Source organism: Vespula vulgaris, chromosome 20, assembly GCF_905475345.1.
Source record: "Vespula vulgaris chromosome 20, iyVesVulg1.1, whole genome shotgun sequence".
Lineage (NCBI taxonomy): Eukaryota > Metazoa > Arthropoda > Insecta > Hymenoptera > Vespidae > Vespula > Vespula vulgaris.
Genome location: NC_066605.1, coordinates 3,658,181 through 3,675,568, shown reverse-complemented (window position 1 = coordinate 3,675,568; position 17,388 = coordinate 3,658,181). Strand labels below are relative to the sequence as shown.

Sequence of the window (17,388 nt, the reverse complement as noted above, 5' to 3'; positions counted from 1 at the left end):
GTTGTAAGGAGATTATCATTATTTAGTAACATTTAAATTGTATTAGGAAAAACCAGAATGCGATATTAATTCGTCTATGAATACATATATTATATTATTAGTATTTGTCGCACGAATATTTTATTCTACGTTTGTAGATGGTACTTCGATGATTTTTGAATTGCGAGAGTACATTTCTTTTTTTTTTTGGTATGAGAACATTTGAAATTCAATTCTGTACCTTGTCTGAAAGTGTATGATGAAAATGTCCAGTAGGCAGCTATAAAATGGTATGTAGTTGTAACTTTTGCAACAAGTAAATGTCTCATTATGTACTATGCGTCTCTAGGCTTATCGATAAATCGCTTGATGCGTTTTCGTAAAATTCGTTTCACCAAGATCTTGCATGTTAAAGATTAATATTTTATCCGCAGTGATTCCATCACCGATCGATAATTCGCGTATAAAATTTACTGATGCTCATGCGAAATGATTAACTATTAATGACTGCTTTAATTGGAAAATAACCGGATATCATTACACGTACAAAATTGATGCATCCGATCACTAACCGCCTACCCTTATAGAATTTGATTGTATCCAGAAGTGAGTTCAATGAAACAATTGTACTCAATCGAGCAACTGCGAATTTTTGTTCAAAGTTTCATTTCTCAAAGAAGATACATTCTACCTATATTACATATGTCATCAAAGTGAAACTTAAGTTACTTGCTGATAAAAAATTGAGCTTATGTCCTTTCATAAAGAAGTCAGAGGCAGCAAATAGTTATATTCGTAAATAAATAGAATCTATTAAATAAGTTCGTAATATATCGAGTTCAGGAGAAACCAGAACGCAATATGAATTTTTCTATAAATGCAATAAATAACTCCTGTTTTACTATGTTGGAGACGAATTTTTTATTGTATGTCTATAGGTAGTAATTTAAAATGAGATCTATGACATGCCAACACCTAAGATCAATCTTATTCAATACCTTAATGATTCGAATAATACAGAAATAAAATGAAAATAACAAGGAGATATAAAATGAGCAATCATTCCTTAAAAATAGTGTATTATGTGAACGACGCAATATTAATTCCAAAAAACGAAGATCACCTACAACGGCTCTTTCATATATTCAAATCATCGGTCAATAATCTTAGTAATAAAACAAAAATGGTCATTTGTTTTGTGGGAATATATTACGCAATATTCATTAATATTTTATGAGATGTCTTTAATATTATATAACATCTAATAACCATTCTCGACTTATCTTGTATAATATTTTTATTCGTTTTTAATTTTAACACGCCTGATTTGAGTAATGCTTTTTTTATTTCATTAACATTATTATACTGCTTTTTATTTGCATAAATACTTTTTGATAAGTCGAACATTTTCAATGTTAGGTCGAGTGAATGGCCATTTCAAAACTTTCATATTTTTTTAAATAAAAAATTGCTGCATACACTTCTTAGTGTGGATTGTTGAAAAGTATAATCACCCTCAGTAATATAAATTGCATATTTGCTGAATTGATCTACTATTAATGTAATATACATCTTGCTATTTATGCGGCCTAACAAAAAATTTATTTTTCTTTTTCAACGATATCCATTACTAGGCCAACTACCTTCGTCCATTTGATGGCCACTTGAATGCATTTCTTCTTTCCTTAAATCGTAGAAATAATAATTCCATCCATTAGGACTATCCAAGTTAAATCTTCTTGAATCATTAAATATTCCAATTTTCCACTTTTTCATTCAATTAACGTGCTAACGGGCGAACATCAGACGTGCGTTTTTTATGTTTCTCAAATAGGAAACGTTACTTTAACTTTTTGTGTTCAATGCTTGCTTCTCTTCAGAATGCGGCATACATTTCTAAATTTATAGCAACATGAAAGCAATATGAAAAATAGACGTTTAATACACGTTAAAATGTAGTACGAGGTCTCCCAATCTTCGTTTAGTTTTTGTATAAACTTTTAAATCTTTCAGTAGATTACGTATGACTTCTATATAATAATTACGAAATTTTGTTAATGCTATATTAATTTTATCGCAACAGCACGATTCGGTCGACTTCACTTTTATCTAACATCTTTCCTCGATTCAATACTTTTTATTCTTTTAAATAAATACCCTTATATTATAAGTGATAGGTTTCCATCACTATTCGACATGAGTCGAATAACTACTGATAAAATGTTCTTCTAATATTTCTATGCAGCATCGATACTATTCCTAACGAATTTCACTTTTTCCATTGTTAATTTTCCTATTGCTATTGTTCCATACCATGATGGCCCCTTCGCCCATTTGCCTCCTTGATAAATGCAATTCTTCCTTGCGTAAATCATGATAATAGTACACAAGAATAACAGGATCATTCGACGAAGAAAATAACTTTTCATCTTTTTTCCATTTTCTTCTCCATTGAAGATTTCCATTTACAAAAGTTTCTCTGGCTGCTTTATGTCGATGCAGATTGCTGCTTTTAGCGATGGCTTCTTTGCATTTTATGTCTTTTTAAATCCTTCACTCCTTTAATTATGCGTTTGAACATTATATCAACATGTACACCAACTTCCACTATAATTTCCCATACTATTATGTAGAAATTCGATGTTAGCCTCAGAATGACGCATCTATCGTGTTCAGTTGTCACTCTTGTACATTCATTGGCATGTTTTTTTTTAATTTTCTTTATCATTTTAATAATAAGGAAACGTAACAGTATGATCCCTAATATATATTTTCATAAGAACTAACAACATTTTGTAAGCCTGCGAAAATACCGTCGGAGACAAAATCATATAAAAAAGCTCATACAGTTGCATCAAGGTAATGATCAACGATAACATTTAATTTAATATAGTTTATAATTATACTTAGTGTAATTATGAACTTTACAGTCATATTTCTTATTATGTTGCTCTTCTTAATTATTCTTAAACATGAATGTCATACATTCCCAAATCATGATGAATTATGATAAAAGAAATCATGACCCTCTCCGAATTTAAGTTTGACATGTCTCTTTTGGAATTTTTCTTTTCTTCCTTTCCATGCAATTTTTATTTCTTCTTTCCCATTTTCTACTACGTGATCCAAATCTATTTATGTTTTGTTTCATTAGACCAAATAAGATTCACCCATAATTCTTCAGTACAACTTTTATATTTTTTTTTGCAAATCCCAATCAAGTAGCCATGTCCCTTTTTATAAGCAACAGCTTTCGGATTTTTATCTGTTCTTTCAAACTACAATAATTTTTCAAAACACAATAAATTATTTTCGCCCTCACATCTACTTTATCAAATTGTTTTAATTTTTTCTGTACATATACAGCATTGTCAGCTTTCTCTGATCGAATAACTTTTAAAATACTCCATTTTGCTATGACAATTTTTTTTTGGACCAGATTTATTTTTGTTGATATGTTACTACACGATTGTTTTATTTTTGATACTAAACCAATCATATTTAGATAATGAACATATATAGATAAGAATCATAATAGATAAGAATAATCATATTTGGACGATATTTTTATGGTAGGATAGCCCTTTCTCAAAGGATTCTATGATTTTTTTCTTTAAATTTTGTCAGATTGCTTTTATTCCACATTACGTAAATTTATGTATTAGACCAAAAATAACAATCTTAAATATTAATTATACAGATCATTTTGATAAATTAAATCTTCTTATTTGATATGAAATTGATCACAAAAACAATTGAAAATATGATTAAAATATAAGAAATTGGAATGATAAAACCGCTAATCTCTACAACTCACAAATTTGTTTAAGTTGTTTGTTGGAAAGTTTTGATAGAATTGAACATAGAAACAACAAAATATGTATACTAAGAATAAGAGAAAACATCATACGATCTAAACAGATGTTAACGTCAATGTTTTTATAACAAATGACTAAAGAAAAAAATTAAACACATATTTCTTAAAATGTAAAAATATGTGAATAAACTTTTAAGTCATTGGTATATCAAATGTATTTTAAACCTCTAAACATTTTAAAACCAATAGTTCATTGTCCAACATTTTGTTACTATACAAAAGTTAGGACTGGCAAAGGATTTCTCCAGGAACTAAAAGTTAATGGTTTAAACGAAAGATATATTCGTACAATTAAAATTATAATCGATTCAATTGAAGACGATGCAAGAAATCCATAGAATCTTTACAAACAAATGCGCAAAGGCTGAAAGAATATAAAGCTAATATATTTTCTTCTCTATAAATAAAAAAAAAGATATTTAATAATTTCACGAGTCACGTCCTCTCAAACCAAATTTCCTTAAAAAAACAGACGACAAGCCGTTGTTATCTTTCAAAATAAACTTGATACCTAGAAACGACCTTCTAATTCCAAGTTTACTTTGAACTTTTCTAGGTCTATTCATAACACTATCCTCCTTTTCCGTAGTTGTCATTTGGATAATTGAGATCTTCGCCTGGCAGACTTCTTCCAACTTCTATCTGTTCAAAAATCTCTGGCTTCAGAATACCCATTGACAGCATTTCTTCCACTTTTCCACAAGATCTCTCGAAATTCTTAGTTCCAACCGTGAGACCTCTATGAAAGAAAGCAGGACCCGTTTTTTGACTTTCCCTCCAGAAAAAATACTCCTAGGCGCTTTCTCCTTGTAGGCTACAGTACCATAGGTATGGAGACGCGGTAGATTACTATAGCGAAGCTAACCCATCTGATGATCGACCTGATATTCAGTTGGAGCACAAACTTGCCCCGCCCAAAGGAAGAACCAATATTTTTTATATTTTCCGAGAAATCGATGATACTCAGTGTAGCTCTCTCTTCCTTTTTCTTTCATTGCAGTACTTCCTTTCATTATATTTTTTGATGATTATTAATATCTTTTCCACCCAGATTTCCTAACTCTTCCGAAGCATCTACTAAAACGGAAATTTATCCGGCAGAATTTTCTAAAAACATATTTTTCATTTCATTCGCCTCAGTCGAAAAATCTTCTCTAGCCGGATCATTAATACTTATATATTATTAATAATTAATCTCTCCTGTGAAATACTGGGACGACGTCTCTGTCGTGTAACTCGTTCGTCATTTGGCCTCCTCTCCAACTCGAGTTTCTTCTACTCCTGTTTAAGTTTCTTCCACAGCTCGTGGACGAGAAGAGCATCTCCTTTTGTATCTCTTTTTGTCTCTCTAAATAAAAGATTTATTCGACTGCAATTGGAATTATAATATTTAGCCTAAGAAAAGTGATGCAAGCGAAAAAGAAATAAAAGTGGCAACACAAGTTAAAGAAGAGGTTATGTCTGTGCGATACCAACAATCCGTTAAAACAAAAAAGCATATTATTATTGACGATAAAAAAAATTCTCTTCGATAATCCGCGTATAATTTTTTCGAGAATAGCTTATTCACAAGCATAAAATGTTTTTTAAAAATTCGAAAAGTAGAACCGGTAAATTAAACCTTCTTCTTTAAAATGAAACCATGTTTATCAAAATTGATCAAGAATTACGCCTATTCTTATCGTTATCATAAATGTTACTTTTCGACATTTTTCGCAAAAAAATGTTTTGCACTGTGACGCCTCTCGAAATTTATGGTAAAGGAGAAGCTCGTATTCCCATTACTGATTTTCATACACACGCTTAGATGGTATATTTATTCCGTGAAATAATAATTGCCTGCTTCTATGTGTACATAAATAGCAAAGTTTCTAAATGTTTCCAAATGCAAAGAAATGCATTTCACGATGCTCGCACTTAGAAACCAAAATAATTCACTCGGTTATTTTAATATGCTTTGGACAGGTGATTTTATTGCAAAAATAAGGAAATACGTATCTAATCGTTCATATCAATGAATCTAAATTTCTAGAATATTATTCAATTTTTGAACAATTTATAGTTCCTTTTAGATTTTATAGGCTAAAAGGATAAGTTCTTCTTATAGACTAAAAAATTCTTTTATAGACTAAAGATAAATATAGATAATAGACCAAAGATAAATTCCTTTAAAGACTAAAAACGCAAGTTCGTTTTCACATTATCTACGAGATTTTTCTGCCAGCGCTATTTTGTTGTATTTTCTTCTGTAGGAGTTCACTTCATATTATTACTATTATTACTATTACTACTATAATAATAATATGTAATATAATAATATAATAATAAGAACAGTAAGAAGAAGAAATAGAAAAATATGCTTATAATATATATATCATGACACATATGAAGATAGTAATTCATGATAATAAAAGAAGAAAAAATGTATCACTTTATATTTTAGACACATTTTATTGTATTATTTACGAAAAGGCAAGAACGCATCGCAAGCACACAAGAAGTTATGTGCCGTGTGGAATGAAGGTTTAAAAGAAGAGCAGTATCAAAATTGGTTTGCCAAATTTCGTTCTGGTGATTTTTCACTGAAAAATGCGCAACGATCTGGCCATCCAGTTAAAGTTGATGAGACCCATATCAAGGTCATTATCAATTCAAATCGTCATGGCATAACACGTGAGATTGTAGAGGAGCTTAATATATCACGTACGTGCATTAAAAAAAAATTAAAACAGTTTGGATATGTCACGAAACTCGATTGATGGTGAGTCCCTCATCAGCTTAAGGAAATTCATTTGACGCAACGCATTAGCATCTGCGATTTGCTTCTAAAACGCAACAAAATTGATCCATTTCTGAAACAATTGATTACTGACGACGAACAGTGGTTTATAACAACGTTAATCCGAAAAGATCATGGATGATGCAAGATGAATCAGTCCAGACGACAGCAAAAGCTGAAATTTACCAAAAAAAGATTATGCTGTCAGTTTGATAGGATTATAAAGGAATTCTGTACTTTAAACTTTTACCAAAAAACCAAACGATTAATTCAAATGTGTACATTCAACAACTCGCCAAACTGTGTAATGCAGTCCAAGAAAAACGGCCAGAATTGGAAAATTCTAAGGCTGTGTTTTCCAGCATGATAATACAAAGCCCCACACATCTTTGGTCATGCGCTAAAAATTATTGGAACTAGGTTGGAATGTGTTGTCACATCCATCATATAGCCCTGACCTTACGTCTTCAGATTACCATTTATTTCGTTCTATGCAGAACTCCTTAAATGGTAAAATTTTTAATGACGCTGATAATGTAAATTCACATTTAATTCAGTTTTCTGCTGATAAAAATCAAGTTTTATGAACATGGAATTATGACACTGACTGAAAAATGGCAAAAGGTCATCGACAAAAACGGACAATACCTAACTGAATAAAGTTATATTTTTAAGCAAAAATTTTGAATTTTCTTTCTTATTTAAAATACGCAATCACTTAGTTGCCAACCCAATATTATTATTATTATATTATATTCTTCGCTCGTATATGTAATTCATATTTTCTCCACACCTATCGCTGAAGTCGTACTTTGAGCGGAAGTGCAATGTTTGATGCAATGAACGAGGATAACCTACAACTTCCTTCGTAATTTCAAAACATTGGTCAAGAATTTTAATATAATATCGTATAGCATTAGAATAGAAGGGAAAATGAGGAATAGTTGTTAGGTTAAGTACAGGATAAGTTAGTTATAATCATAGTCAGAAGTTTTGTAAAAGAGCGAATACCAAAGTGTTATACCTAAGGGAACATTCAATATTCTATTTATCTATATATTTTATACTTTTTTCATACCAATTTCATCATAAAAGTACTACTTGTGATTACAATAGTTATCTTATAATTCTCTTAAAAGAGAAAAATTAATCTCGTATCTATGATATATGAATATGTTATTCAATCTGTTAATTCTTATCCATCAAAATTACTTAGTTTACATATCAGAGATATCAAAATATTTTATTGTATTTTATTCTTTGTATAAAATTACAACAATCATTAATATTTTTATCATCATTAATAGAAAAATGTATCATAATCTTAGTAATATTAATAATGAATTCACGATTTTAGGAACTACTCAAAGATTGCTAGTATCATCTGAGTCATACATTGGCAATTTTTCTGATAAATGATTAAATAATAACATAATTCAAAACAGTTGCTCTTTATTATTAATTTTTTTTATTATACCCTCAGATGTTTTATCATTATAAAGCTCTAACAAAAAATTGATAACATAGAAATTTTTGTACTATATTGCTTGATTTGTACTTTCAAAAGATTGTTTACCCGATACTACTAAATAAATTATTTTTTATTTTTAAAGCATTAAAAATCCTTCTCGATATAATGAATCATAGATTCAGAAATATTACAAGTATAAGTGCACTATCCAAGTTCTAATAAAACAAACAAATTATTTTTTGTTTTAAAGCTTTGTAAATGTACAAATATGGCTTTTTCGATATAATCGATAATTGTTTCATATGTATCACTAGTATAAGTGCATCGTCTAAGTTTATTGAACATAATACTGTGTTTTATATGCCTTGTTCAAGTGCAAGCAGCACGATATAAGTTGGTCTCTGAATATGTGTAGTAATTAAATGTTTCATGATTTATTAGTTTCTTTTTTAAAATTTGTACTATCATTAAAGTACAATATTTCTTGCTTCTATGCAAAAAATATTTTGGGTATTCATTATTGTTTAATTAAGTACATATCAGGAATTATATTGCATCTTATAAATTCAAAATATTTATTCATTTTTCCAATAAAAGCCTTTTATACCTATCTAACAGAAATTCGTGCAAAGAATTTCTCAATCTCCTCCATATAAATGTTTAAAATACCCATTGAGGGTATCAAATATTGCTCGAAAATATTATACGGTAAGTCGTAATTTATAAATCCATTGTTGCATTCCAGGTCATGATGATTATGTTAACCATGTATAAAATATAATTATTGTATTATTTATTACTTATTTATATAAAATCAAATTTATAATACAATTAAATGACAGATTAATTTACGTACCTTATTCTTATTTACTGATAATTGATTTTCGTGAAATGGTGGTAGACAAATATAATTCGCTATCAGATTATCTGTCACATCACAGAAAGCAAATTCTTTCAATACAAATAAATTATTCTGTATTTTAAAGCCTTCTAACAACATACAGACGGTTTTTTTAGTAAAATAAATAATTGGTTTAGACGTATCAGTAGTATAAGTGCATCATCTAAGTTCTTTGGACACAGTACTGTGTTTTACCCAACCTATTCAAGTTTAACCAGGACAATATAAGTTAGTCCCCGAATATGTGTAGTAATTAAATCTTTCTCTATAATCTATTAGTCTCTTCCTTAAAATTTGTACTCTTTTTAAAGTACAAAATTTCTTGCTTCTGTGTAAAAAACATTTTGGATATTCATTATTCTCAAATTCCTTGGAAATCGGGTATTGCATTTTATCTTCTATATTTAATATTTTTATTTGTTTTTCCAATATAAGCATGCTATGCCTCCCTGACAAGAATTCGTCCAGACAATGAATTTTTTCAGTTCCTTCATATAAATACTTAAAATACCACTTGAGGGTATCGAATGTTGATATTATTCTATTATTTATTACTTAATTATTTATATAAAAAACAAATTTGTAATGAAATTAAATAAAAAAGTAGTTTTCATACTTTACTTCTATTTCGTCTTTTCATGATAATCGATTTTCGTGATGTGGTGATAGACAGATATAATTTGCTACCAGATTATCTGTCATATCATAGATAGCAAATTCTTTTAATACAAATAAATTATTCTATATTTTAAAATCTTCAAAATCTACGAAAAACACTTTTTTAATAGTATAAATAATTGGTTTAAACGTATTACTAGTATAAGGGCATCGTCCATGTTTTTGGGTCACAATACTGTGTTTTACCCGCTTTTTTCAAGTGCAACCAGGACAATATAAGTTGATTTCTGCATATATGTAGTAATCAAATATTTCTCCATAATCTATTAATCTCTACCTTAAAATTTGTATTATTTTAAAAATACAAAATTGCACTTTATCTTCTATGTTCAATATTTTTATTGGTTTTTTTAATACGAGTCTGCTATGCCTCTCTGACAGAAATTCATGCAGCCATTGTACTTTTTCAGTTCCCTACATGTAAATATTTAAAACACTACTTGAGCATATCAAATGCTGCTCAAAAATCTTATATCTTAATTTATAATTAATGAATCCGTCGTTCCATTCCAGGCCATGATGGTTATCTATTAACCATCTATAAAATATCATTATTTTATTATTTATTATTGAATTATTTATGTAAAAACAAGTTTATAATGGAATAAAATGGAGGATTAGTTTAAGTACCTTACTCCTATTTCGTCTTTACATGATAATCGGTTTTCGTGAAATGGTGATAGACAGATATAATTTGCTACCAGATTATCTGTCACATCACAGATAGCAAATTCTTTCAATACAAATAAATTATTCTATATTTTAGAACCTTGAAAATCTACAAAAAGAGCTTTTTTGGTAGTATAAATAATTGGTTTAGACAAATTACTAGTATAAGGGCATCGTCTATATTTTTGGGTCACAATACTGTGTTTTATCCGCTTTTTTCAAGTGCAACCAGTACAATATAAGTTGATTTCTGCATATATGTTGTAATCAAATGTTTCTCCGTAATCTATTAATCTCTACCTTAAAATTTGTATTATTTTAAAAATACAAAATTGCACTTTATCTTCTATGTTCAATATTTTTATTGGTTTTTTTAATAAGAATCTTCTATGCCTCTCTGACAGAAATTCATGCAACTATTGTATTTTTTCAGTCCCCTACATGTAAATATTTAAAACACTACTTGAGCATATCAAATGCTGCTCAAAAATCTTATATCTTAATTTATAATTAATGAATCCTTCGTTCCATTCCAGGCCATGATGGTTATCTATTAACCATCATTAAAATATTATTATTTTATTATTTATTATTTAATTATTTATGTAAAAACAAGTTTATAATGGAATAAAATGGAGAATTAGTTTAAGTACCTTACTCCTATTTCCTCTTTTTGTGATAATTGGTCTTTGTGGAATGGTGGTAGAAACATTATTTGCCACAAAATTTTTTGTCATATCACAGATAGTAAATTTATTTTAATACAAATAAATTGTTCTGTATTTTAAAGCCTTGTAAATCTACAAAGACGGTTTTTTTTTGGTAGAATAAATAATTACTCTAGACGTATCAGTAGTATAAGTGCACTATCTAAATCTTTTACACATAATACTTCGTTTTATCTGCCCTGAGTGTAATCCGGATGCGCTATAAATTCGTCTCCTAATATATATAGTAGATAGTTCTTAAACGTCAAGTGTATACTTTCAGATAGTGTAAGTAGATCGAGTGACGAAATGCTTCTACACTGGTATTTGGGAAATGTGGGTAAGAAATGTTTGTGGAGAAAAAAATTGGGAAAAGAAAGAGAAAAGGCGTGATCTTTGAAAAGTGGGGATAGGTTCTTGTGCCTGCGTAATATTCAACTATATAACGTGTAGTAATGATAGCAATAATAGTGATAATAATGAATGTGATGAATATAATAATAATATAATAATTTTAATAAGAAAAATAATAAAGAATAATATTTGTAGGGAAAGTGCAGTAACAATTGAATCCTGAAATTATTAATTGTGTTATTTGATTTTTGTTATGCTTACAACTAACTTTATATCTACTATTTTTCGACCCTCAATTTATATGTACTATAATATTCCAATATCATATGTCCATTAATGTACATTTCTGAAGACACAGAAATACGATAGGCCATTTCTTTTCATATATTATTATAATATTCTTCACATCCATCTAATTAGTATTTATCATGGAGACATAAAAATAACATCGGATAAATTCTTTGTCTCTTTTTTATTAGGATTCGATTTATAAAAAGTTCTATTGATAAAAATTAATAAGAAAAAGGATAAATGCATGAATAAATGGATATAGATATCATTTCTCTTTCATATTTCTTTATTACATCTTGTCAGATTTTACAGCTCGCATGATTGAAAAAGGAAAAGGAATGTGAATTTCTGAAAGGTAAGAAAGAAATAAAAAAAAATCTAAAAGAACGAGTTTAAAAGAAACGTGGAGTTTTCTTACTTTACTATTGTTGCTTAATATATGTATTGGTTTCACTCGCGGATAAAGCAGTAGATTGGAAGAAATAGATAATTAATGGCGTGAATTTCTGATCGATAAATTACATTTATAATTTATATAAATGTGTGTAGACTTTATTTAATTATTAATCGGTAAAATGAAATACAAGCAGAAAAATTAAAGGTTGCGAAAGAACAAAGCGAATAATGATAAGAAAGAAACATAAAAAATTTGAGATAAATTTATCACTGCACAGAATAATCGTATTTGACTAATACAGAAATAACATATATTTTCTTAGAAATTTTATATTTACTAATATTTCTTTAAATAGCTTTATTTTATTTTTTTTTAATATCCTTTAAATTATCGAAAGAATGCTGTATAGATATATAATTTAGATGATACGAAAATTAAAAAGTGTTCATCAATCATTTCGATTTTTTTCGGATATCTTAAATCGTTTACAAAGTTGAGAACATATTTTAGCAATTGCTAAAATCATTCATAATTATACACGTTATCAACCAATTAACAGTGTATGTATCTCTACATGTTTGTAACATTTCTTAGACAAAATAAAACGAGAAATGAACGGTAATACACGAGATCGAGTAACAAAGAACGTAAGTAAACAGAATGTGTCTAACGATAAGGTGACACTGTCTCAGAAAACAAAAAAAATGATTAACTATGTATAATAAAGAAAAAGGAAAAGAAACCTTTAAATCATATGAGAATTCTAAATATGCTACTGATAATTTGTTTTTGTTCCTTAATAAATGTAAGTTAACATCAAATTCTATGGTTTCACCATCATTCAACACGATATAGAAAACGTAACATTATTTGGTTCTATAGATTTTATTCTCTCGGAACATATATATAAGTGTAACGAAAATGGAATGTAAAGGTAATAAGAACAATCAATTCTTTAAATATTATTAGGAATCTTAAGTAAGATAATCGAATCGTTAGCAACGAAACACATTTGTATAATTTCGATGCAAATGTTTCTTTAGAAAACAATGAGAGAATACAAATTTTAATACAAGATGTAACAGGTCTGTTTGTTAAATTAAAATAAAACAAATATATTTTATATATTGTGGCATTGGATCAGTGTTTTAAAACATTAAGTCAGTGTTTGAAATAAATATGTCATATTTACAATAATCTAATTTCGTGGCAGTACAAAATCGTTGTCGTCATCGTCATTTACATATGCGAATAAATGAAGCAGGACTGCATTATTATCAAATTTTTTCAACGCTTAACCACGGCGTACATCACTCGTGAAGTCGAAATCATTATGACTATTGCGTCGTCATAAACCGAAGATCGTGTAAAATTAAGTTTCTGTATTTCGAAATGGTGTCGTCGGTAATGAGTAAATACATCGTATATATCTGTGGGAAAAGCATTGGTTCCATGGAGTCATGACATCTTATCAGGAGAGAGAACAAGCAAGAAGATAGATAAAGAACGTTGAGGTCCTTTATTGCAGTTATTCTAGTACCGCCCACTTCGTATAATCTTCTATGATTCTCGCTTTATGATAATATCGAGAATAAGAAAAATACAAATACTAATACAGAAATGTAACGATATTGCTGGGTTTAAAAAGAGATTAAAGCATTACAGATTTCTTTTAAAAAATTCTTGTTTTGTGTGTTGTAATCTCCCATCAAATGAAGGAAAATTTAATAAAGAAACTGAATTTTATTAAAGAAACATAAAAATAGATATAATATAAATTTAATAATATATAAAAGAAAATGAAAAATAACATATTTTATATTTAGGTAAATGAAATATGTGATAAATTCCTATTTCATTATTAACCAAAAATATGTACCTTTCTTATACAAAACATATCAGCACTTTCAAAATGAAAATAACGAAATTGAGTAAGAAAATCAGTAAAAAGTAATGTATTCAATAAACGAAATGCATAAATTACTGTGCTTTCCTAATAAAATTATAACTGTCGAAAAAGATGGTGATAATAAAAGTTAGAAAAAATTATTCATGTGATAACAAGTTTTTTACATAATATGGGAAAAAATGAGTTAGAAAGAGATAAAGTTTGATAGGAGGACGCGCGATGGCGACACGTTAGATATCAGCTGCAATGGTTATATGAGAAAGAAATTAAAATCATTAAAATTCTTCTATTATAAATGTCGCTATAGTTTTAATAAAATATGTGTAAAAACAAAAATTGAATAACTTTGGCATATGAAACGTTCATAACTATTAATCAAAAGGCTAGAAAGATGACGTTATATTTGTAATTTGCAATTGAATTGTTAAGTTATTTTATAACTATGGAAAAAAAAAGAAATGTGCAAGAATAATGAAAAAATGATAAATATAGAGCAAGCAAAGAAAGAATATGCCAAAGCAAAAAAAGAATGAATAAAAGAGAAAAGGAAACCATTTGCTTAACAATATTCAATGTACAATGTTATTTAATTATATATGTTTTGAAGGAATCTTCTGGAATTTATTCTTAATCAGATAAATATAAAGTACAGTCCAGGCCAAAAAATATAGACTAGTGGAAAAAAGTAAAAGTTTACTACTTAGAAACTATTAAGAAGCTACTTTTGATAATCATAATATCATGTTAAAACTGTGATACTATAACAAGTATGTATTAATAAGGTAGTTATTAAAAACGAAAGTACAATAGAACAAGAAGAATATATAAATTATTTATCTAGGATAATTTTTTATAGCTATGTTTTATTAAAACTTGAAAATAAATTATATTAGTAGTTTGTAACGTTTACTATTGGTATAATATAGATACTGAAGGTAAAATTTAATTTCTTAAAATTTTGATAGTAATCATACAAAAATTTTTTTTATTTCAATTGAGTTTTGTGCATTTTTTAATATGCAGAAAATTTTATTACCGATTTCTTTGATCCTGATTAAAATACAACTTATGATATTATTGTAAATTTTGCAATTGCTTTAGCTATTTGTATAAATCTATCACCAAAATATAAAATAATATTATTTTTGGATTTAATTAGTATTCGGATAAAAAATAATAGATTTTAAGGATAAAAATGTGATAATTGAAAGAATTAGAATGGTATATGTTGAGATGTCAAAATATTTTTGTAAAATAATTTTTTAATGTACCTTCATATTATTTCCAGGATTATAACTAATATTACTATATGGTTGCAAAATTGTTATCGAGATATTGGAGGAATCTATTTGTAAAACAGAACAATGCTGTAAGTATAACTTACTTCAAAAATTGGAATATCCAATATATGATAACGGAACTGAAATTAATAATATTTTTTTTTAATTATGATAATCTAGCAGTACATCAGAGCATATAAGCCAAATGCAATCAAGAGTACATAAGAATTAAGAATGTAGTTACCTGAAATTTTGAATAGATGAGAATTTGGAAAAATTTTTGGAGAGAGCTGCAATAAAAGTCTGCCGAATCAATCATTGAACTCTTAACTTGGTATTTCTTGACAATGAAAAACAAGTAAAATCGAATAAATGATTTCAATTGTAATAAGTATCTTTAAAATATTTTGTATGTCATCATATGGTATTATCAATTATAATAATAAGTTAATGTATTAATAATTCATATGAAATTAAATAATATTCTATACAAATAGTCAGCAAAGTTAACTAACTTTATAACTTTATATCATCTGTTTATATTCTAGTTACTGTCAAATTTCACGCGTATTTTCTTAACTTAATGTAAAATAAAATTTTTTAAATTGAAACATCTAATACTGTTCTATTAATGTTTTTGATTCAGTTTTAACATATACAAACATTATATTTAAGAAAAACTAGAATACATCTTCAAATAAAATTGAAAGAAGCTCTTTTGTATTAAAAATTTTTTTATTCAATTTAATATTTTTTTTTAATTATGATAGTTTAGCAATATATTAGAATACAAATGCATCAAGAACACATAAGAACTAAGAATATAGTTACCTGAAATTTTGAATAGATAAGAATTTGAAAGAATTTTTACATTATAATTGACATATTAATATAATTCGTTACATTATAATTTTCACTATTATTATTTCAATGCAAGTTCTCTTAACAATTTTGAACTTTTTACAAGAAATTGCTGAAAGATATCGTCATTCAAGAACAATACTTCAGCTCCTTTATCAAGTACAGAAAAGTGATTGAATTGATAAGAAAGGAAAGATAATTTTTCACAAAAATCTTGTATTTTCTTATTCACAAAAATTTTTCCAATTTTTTAAATAAATCTTTTCTCTCAATTTGAATGTAACACCTTCAAATTCATACATTTTTTGTTTCAATGATGAATTTTTGTACAAAATCAGTTTTATAGATCAATGAATTGCAAATTTTTATTTGGTTATAGTAATTGCATCATTCTCTGATTTTTTCCTGATTGAATAGTCGTGAATATATGAAACTTTTTCATGCCAGCAATAACACTTCTGACAAATTCAACAAATGCAATAGTCACAAATGGACAATAGAATTTGTATCTAAAATTCTACTTTAATTTTAGCGATGCATAAATAATAAAAAATTCTATATTGACTCCTGTGATTTCTAATTACGGATATGCACAACCTAAAAATTCGATAATGCTGATTTTTTCAAATATAAGTTATAAAAACTGGTCAAATTACTAATATGTGTGTTTTCAATTTCTCATAAACAAATTATAACAGAAAGTGAAAAAGAAATATATTAAATACTTTATTATTTAAAATAATTCTATAAACTCTTTAGAATAATATAAAATAATTGAAAAATGTATAATAAGTAAATAATAAAACATAATCTCTTTATTCATGACTCTATATTAAACTTTTGTACATTATTTAATACAGATCCGATGATACTGTGTCGACTAGTTTAAGGAAGTTCTTCTCCTATATATTAAAAAGAGATTACGAAATTTATTCGAAAAATAAATGTTTTTCACATGAGATTATCTCTTCAGATTTTCAAAATAAACTTATTTGCATGAAAATTACTGTTAAAAATTATTTATTTCTAGATGTGATTTTTGCAAATAGAGCAACATCATTCTAAAATCTGAAAAGATAATCTTGTTTGGAAAACCTTTATCTTTTGAACGAAGTATTGATCATCAAAATAGTAGAAAAATTTCGATCATGAAAATTCATGGGATAAACCTTCTTTCTAACCATTTTCCTTTTATTTAGAAAGGTGCTATTTCACTTTCGTGTGAAAACAATCTA

At 27.4% G+C, this 17,388-nt stretch overlaps 1 long non-coding RNA gene across 1 annotated transcript; it reads left to right on the top strand.

The window, feature by feature from the left end:
* Positions 1–14,057: 14,057 nt before the first annotated feature.
* LOC127070954 (uncharacterized) lies at positions 14,058–15,737 on the top strand. The gene is made up of 3 exons (XR_007784750.1): positions 14,058–14,779; positions 15,301–15,381; positions 15,473–15,737. It is a non-coding gene; the product is annotated as an uncharacterized LOC127070954 (long non-coding RNA).
* The last annotated feature ends 1,651 nt before the right edge of the window (positions 15,738–17,388 follow it).